At 35.0% G+C, this 7,022-nt stretch overlaps 1 pseudogene; it reads left to right on the forward strand.

Moving 5' to 3' along the window:
* The first annotated feature begins 6,618 nt into the window (after positions 1–6,618).
* On the forward strand, positions 6,619–6,737 carry LOC120591154 (uncharacterized; annotated as a pseudogene).
* Positions 6,738–7,022: the final 285 nt, after the last annotated feature.

The following is a 7,022-nucleotide window of genomic DNA, read 5'->3' on the forward strand; positions in this document are numbered from 1 at the left end:
TGACCAGCGCAGAGCACTTAGTTTATGTTAAGCCCTATTATGAGCATTTTCAATATATTAACTCATTAAATTCTCCCAATAACCCTTTGAGATAAGTTCACTGCCACCATTTTACAGATGGGGAAAATGAAGCAAAGAGAGCCAGATCAACTTGCATATGTTGCACAGTGAGTGATAGAGTCAAGATTCAAACTCATGCTTTATGGCTCTGGACTGGTTTCTGTGATTAAATTCTTTCTCTTTTTAATGCATCAATTGAATTTTGTATCATCGTCATTCCTATTCTAAGAAATCAGGCAGTGAGTTGGATTGATATGTACTCATGTGTTTAATGGAGAATCTTTGTTATGGCCAGTTCCTTTCTCCTGAACAACTATCTTTTTTTCCTCTTTATATTTTAGTAGTGACTTTTTGGAGACCATTTATATTGGGTTCAGAGTTGGTAAGAGAATCTCAATGTAATTTTCTTATTTGCATCCTCCTCACAACCAGCTAGAGAGGTGGGTATCACTACCCCTTTTATAGAGTTGGGGCCTAAAGAGCTAATCTGTGTAATAACCCAGAAGCAGACTCACATTTTTTTTTCTTTTTCTTTTCTGTTCTTGGGCCTTCTTATGGTCTGAATGTTTATATCCCCTACAATTTATATGTTGGAATTCTACTCTCTAAGGTGATGATTTTTAGAGGTGGGGACTTTGGAAGGTGATTAGGTCATGAGGGTAGAGCCTCATGAATGGGATTATTGCCCTTGTAAAGGAAACCCAAAAGAGCTCTCTCACCCCTTTCTTTTTGTGAAGTTACAACAAAGATGGCTGTCTAGGAAGTGGACTCTTGCCAGACACCAGATCTGCCAGCACCTTGGACTTTCTAGCCTCCAAAACTATAAACAATAGATTTCTGTTGTTTACCCACTCTGTAGTATTTTGTTAAAGCAGCCCAAATGGACTAAGACAGGCTCTTTCTGCCATATTATATCAAGAACTTAAAATATTGGAAATATTCTAATTAAAAACCTACCAGAAGGCAAAAATAGTAAATGGCAAATGTTTAGGTAAAATTTAACTGTTTTTACCTAGCTCAGCTCCAAATATTTAGCCATAAATGAGGATAGATTTCAACACGACCATGATTTTTTTCTTTACAAAAGAATTTTGATAGAATAATGAATTGAAATATAAATTATTTAAAATTTGTTGTTTGAATCAAATGTAGTAATGTGGTGGTAATGAGTTGATAAGACTGAGCAAAGTAAATTTTACTAAGAATACCATCAGCAAAATCTGTAGGCCTAGCTCTCAAAGCATAAGCAAAACACAACTTCCATGAATGTTTGATAAGGAAGCAACAGAAAACTTTTGTGCATACATTTTTAGCTAAAAAAACAAATTAGCATTTATTGTATTATAACATCTTCATCTGTGACCATACTTTTTACAAAACCCAGAATATTTTCAACTAAGAACATAATCTTAATCTTAAAGAAAGTGATGTGAGACTTTTTCAATCCTTCATTATTTGATAAATTTCTAAATAAATATTTTTTATCTGTATAGTGATTTTGAAAAACAGAAGTCAAATATTATTTCATCTGCCAATGCCCCCAACCTCTGTATTTTGGTTTTAGAAATAAAGAAGTAGAACTGATTCCTCTACTGTCAAAATTGAAGAATCTAGTTGAACTTGAGATATGAAATATATGTTAAATTTCATGGTCTAGTTCAACTGAAACAAACATAATATTGAATTAATTCTCCATTTTGTTTGAGAGTGTTTGTGTATAAATGCATGACTACAGAAATGATGTAATTAGATTTGTGGTTTAGCATTTTCAAAAGATTTTATTTGATGGGCACACATAAATATATACAAAAAATGTTTTCATAAATACAGATAAAGTAAAATCACAGTAACTGCAATGAGCAAATCTTTTTAAGTAACTAAGATACAAATTAAAATTAAGTAAATGATTTACTTGTAAGCAATTGGTCTGTACATTAACAGGTACCATAACTTTCTTATGAATTATTGATGCTTGATTTATCTTAAAGTTAGAATGATGTTGTTATCTATTTTTGAAAAAAGGAGAAGTAAACATAAATTCCAGGTGATTATTTTAGAATGTTTAAAAGAAAATTTGAAAAGAAAATTTCAGTTATGGAATACAGAGATCAACTTTTGTGATTGAAAGACAGGATGTCTCAGAAATAAGGTGAAGTTAACAAAACTTTATTTTAAAAAAAGAGAAGACAGAAGTATAGAAAGTTAGAACTGCATAGCAGAAGCTGCTAAATAATTTTACTTAAAAAAATAAGATGTATTATCAATCATACTCAAAGACACTAAGTAACTTACACATCTCCACTTCATCTCACATTGAATCAGCATGGCTTCAAAAGGCATATTTCCTTGGTTAAATGAAGCTTGCTATAGGAAAACAACAGTAGTCAAAGCTGCTATTTGGGGTTTCAACAATAAAGGAGCAGAAAGATAATTCCATGGGGTCAGTTTTTTCTGCTGTATCTCATGCTTAATAAAAACTACACCCATCTACTATCCATTGCAGCTATGTGAACATTATATTTGAATTTCATTGTAAATCCTTTTCTTTAACCACTCACATACTTAATTCTGGTTAGACTGGAGAATTTATTGCTGGACTGGTGTGTGTGTGTGTGTATGTGTGTGTGTGTAAAGGGCAGAAGGAGGAAATGGTGCATTTACCAGGCCCCTTTCTTAACACTGAGCAGCTTCAGTAGCCAGTGATTGACCTCACCAACTCTGGCATAACAAAGGACTGCTAGATTGCATTGATCAGCAAATTCAATATAACACTGGCTTATCTGACTTTTAACACCTCCTACTCCTTCCTTAATCAACCAATATTTTAGTTGGTCATGCCTATTACAATTTCTAAACCAGCAGCAATGGTCACATTTTTCCAGTGATCTGAAAAAAGGACTTGAATTCTCAGTATGACAAATTAAAGAGTTGGGAGTCTTGTTAAAAGGATGAAATTATTTTTACATAACCCAATTCACAAGCACCTACTAAAGTCTGCTTCTGTTCTGAGTGAGTCAAAGAAATGCCCAAGTTTCCTGTCAACCATGTTAGATAAGATTGAGTTCCCTGGCTGCAGAAGGGAAGTTATAGGATAAACTGTCTGTTTAAAAAGAAAATTCATCTGAGCTGTCAGTCATTTACAAATAATGATCAAAGTCAGGAACTCTTTTTTTGTTGTTGTTCATTCAAACATGGGAGCAAGACTGATTCTGTGGGCTTTGCATGGAACCTCATGCTCAGAAGAGCCTCTCACTTGATTTAATGTTCTGCTCTTGCCATTTTGAAATTCTTAATAATTTTTGAACAAGGGACTCCACATTTTTATTTTTCCCCAGGCTCCACAAATCTCATAGTCAGTTTTACAGAAGGGAGCTCTTGGAAGTGTAGGAAAAGAGGATCTTGATTTTGAAACTATGCTTGATCTCAGATTAGTTTTGAAAATGATGTAATTGGCTTCAAATCCTTAACCACTTCCTCCCAGACCTAACCACTTACCATACTTATAAAGATCTTCTGAAATGTGTGTGGGGAAAAACAAAACTGGAATTATGAATGTAAAATTACATTAAAACCTTCTCTTTAAACTTTATATAGTAGCAGTTCTTTGGTGGAATACTAGAAATAAAGTTACACAACCTGGGCAGTTCATATTCATTTTCCTTGTACCAAGCAAGGAAACTGGTTATTGTATTTTCCAGGAGGTTGAATTGTTATAATTGCATTGCATGTTATAATAATATTTAAATAGCTCCTAGTGTTTGGCCAGCATTTATCTTTTTTTTTTTTTTCCTCAAGTGTTTGTGAATGTTGTTCTGCCACTTTAGGTTGCAAGGTATAGAAATGTTGAGGAGTCCTTGGGAAGGGTGGTTCCTTGGCCAACTATACACACCAGGCATCATTCATTTGAAATAACAAATGGAATGACTCTCTTCACTTTCATTACTTAACTCTAAAAAGAAAATACTAGACTATGAATTTTATTAAATTTAAAGAGTTATTATTAACATTTTCTCTGTGATTGAGGGCAAAAACTAGAAACTATATATGGTTTGGAATTTACTTGTTTATCGCAAGATCAACAGAACATTTTTCTCTTCCCTACATTAATAAACAACCATATTCTGCTGATTTTATTTCTGAACCATCTCTTGATCTTTTTGTTCCTCTTTATTCTGACCGCCATAATCTTGATTCGACCCAGAGTCATATCTGACCTAGGCTACTTTTAAACATTGGTGCTATTTTCCTTAAGTCTCCTTTCTCTCTAAGCTGTTCTTCACGTTGCAGCCAACATAATCCTCATAAGCTACAAATCTGATCAGGTGACTTTCCTACTAAGGTTAAACAATTAATGGCTTCCTGCTCTGCTTGTAATAAAATCCAAATTCCCCAGTTCTGTATCTGCCCCTACTCTATGGTCCTCATCTTTTATCATTAGCATTTTCACATTCTTCTTTTCCTGCCTTTCTGAAACTCTTACAGTTTCCCAACTATGCCATACATTGTTTCTTTGTTCACAAAAGATTCTAGGTTTTTGTCACTGCAGTTTCTTTTTTCCACCTCACATCTACCCTCCAGATGTGGTATACTGACGCTTTCTCTTCAAGTCTAACACTCATGCATTCACTCATTCAACTAATTGAATATTAAGCTTATTAACATTAATTAGGCTTTTTTATTTTCTAGACCTGTTAGAGGCACTAGTTTTATGGTAGGGAACCAGAAAGCAAAGTCTTTGTCTCATGGAGTTTATGTTCTAGTTATCAAGAGATTAAAATAACGAGAGAATTAATATAATAATGTCTGGTAGTGATTGGTGACATGACAAAATCTAAACCAATCAAAATAGGTAATATTTTAGATTGATGACTGAGATGGTAACGTTTAAGTCTGAATGTAGAAAATGTGCCAAATAAAATAACAGAGAAATGAGCAATCCTGGAATAGGAAACAAAAGAAGAGACCTAGAGATAAAAACTGCAAGAATTCCTGTGTGGTCAGAGTGGGGTGAACACAGGCGAGAAGGATTAGTGAGTGTAACTGAGGATCAGACTGTGTAGAAACTGGTAGGCCATGCAAAGGACTTTAAATTTTGTTCTTAAGTGTGATGGGATAAGAGTGGGATCATCACGTGACCTTTTGAGGTTTGAGATGATGTCTCTGGCCTCTTCGAGGAGAATATACTGTAGGGGAAAGAGCGGCAACAGAGAAACCTCTAAGAATAAGGAGTTAACTCTAATAGTCCAGGACAGAGATTCATACGGCTTAACCAAGATGAGGGTAGTTAGATTTGTGACACAATTCACTGGTAAATTTGAAGTGTAAGAGTCAGGCATTGTGGATGAGCCCTGGGTTTTTGCTTGATAAATATGTGAGTAATATTATGACTTTTACTGAATGGGGAGAGATGAAGGATGGGAAAGATTTGTACATGGTGGAGAGAGGTATTATATAATTTAGTTTAGAAAATAGGGAGTTTCACATATTATTATAGAGACTGGCTAGATGCTCACCAAGCCCATCCCTTCTTCCTAAAAATATAGAAATACTACATTATTCAGCTTCCTTGGCATGTAGGTTGGGACCATAAATGTGGGAGGAAGTGGTATAAGCCACTTCTAAGCTGCCTATCTTCATCCTTATGTTTCTTTGACTCTCTTCTGAACACCTGGAAGTGAAAAACTCACTATGGAAGAGACAAACTATGGAAGAGGTACTCATGGAGGAGAACTATTCAGAAGGACAACCTGAATCTATGCTATATTATATCAGTAAGTGTCAATAACAAGACAGAAACCACACAGTAATATAAACAGGTACATTTTAATATAAAGAATTATTAACATAACAGATAATCAGAGAAACAAGAGTTTGGCTAGAAAGAATTAAGGGAATTATAAAGAATATAAAAATAGCAAATAGAAAGAGTAGCCTCTATTACTAGGGCTGAGAGAAAACACCCAAAGAAGAGCCTTCCTCCTAGGACTAATATCCAAAATCTTTGGAGAGGTCAAGATTTTGGCTCATAGAATATCAGAGAAGTTGCTATGGTGCCCCCCTGGCAGAATGTGATGGAAATCCACTATCTGAACCTTGCCAGCAATATGGCCTCTAGGGTATTGGGAAAGGCTGTTCAAAGCATTTCTCATTGAAGGCATTTTGCTATTATTCAGCCAAAGAAATTGCAGTGGAAATCTCCAGGCTGCTGCGTGTTGCTTATTACTATCCACAATGGTAGCCATATTCAGGAGAAGCCACCCACACTTCAGGAGATGGGCACAGAAAAAAACCACAGCCATTGCAAGACCTTGCTGAAAAGAACGCATTGGAGTTCCCCAATTATTTCCTCCTGCAATGTCATTCTAATGCCTTGTACTGACAAAGCTTATCATTATACCAACTATTAAAGGAAACATAAAGGGCCCAGTTCTATTTTTACATATCAAAAAATTAAGTGTTAATTTGGAACTGAGAAAATAAATTGATAATGCAACATTACCCATTGTCTGCTGGCTTGCTTGGTGTCTGACAAAAAAAGTTGGCTGTAAATCTTTTCTCATTTATGGCCATGCTACCCTGAACAAACCCAATTCCTTATGATCTCAGAAGCTAAATAGGGTTGGGCCTTGTTAGTACTTGGATGGGAGACCACCTAGGAAGACCAGGTGCTGTAGGCGTAAAAAATAAAAAAAATAAGGGATTGTAAACTGACAAGGTCTTTGCAATCTGTGAGGTCAGCCAACTGTTGCCTCACCTAAAAAAAATAAAATCTTTTCTCTCTGAATATAATGTTTCTTTTTTTCCTCTGGTTGTCTTCAAAATATTTTCTTTGTCTTTTGTTCTCAGCAATGGGTAAGATATGCCTAGGAGAGTTTTTAGAGGCTGGAGCCAGATTTATCTTATCCTTGGTATTCCTTGAACTTCTAAAATCCATGGTTTGGAGTTTATCATTAATTTTTTAA

The sequence above is a fragment of the Pteropus medius genome, unplaced genomic scaffold (assembly GCF_902729225.1).
Source record: "Pteropus medius unplaced genomic scaffold, Ma_sr-lr_union100, whole genome shotgun sequence".
Classification (NCBI taxonomy): domain Eukaryota; kingdom Metazoa; phylum Chordata; class Mammalia; order Chiroptera; family Pteropodidae; genus Pteropus; species Pteropus medius.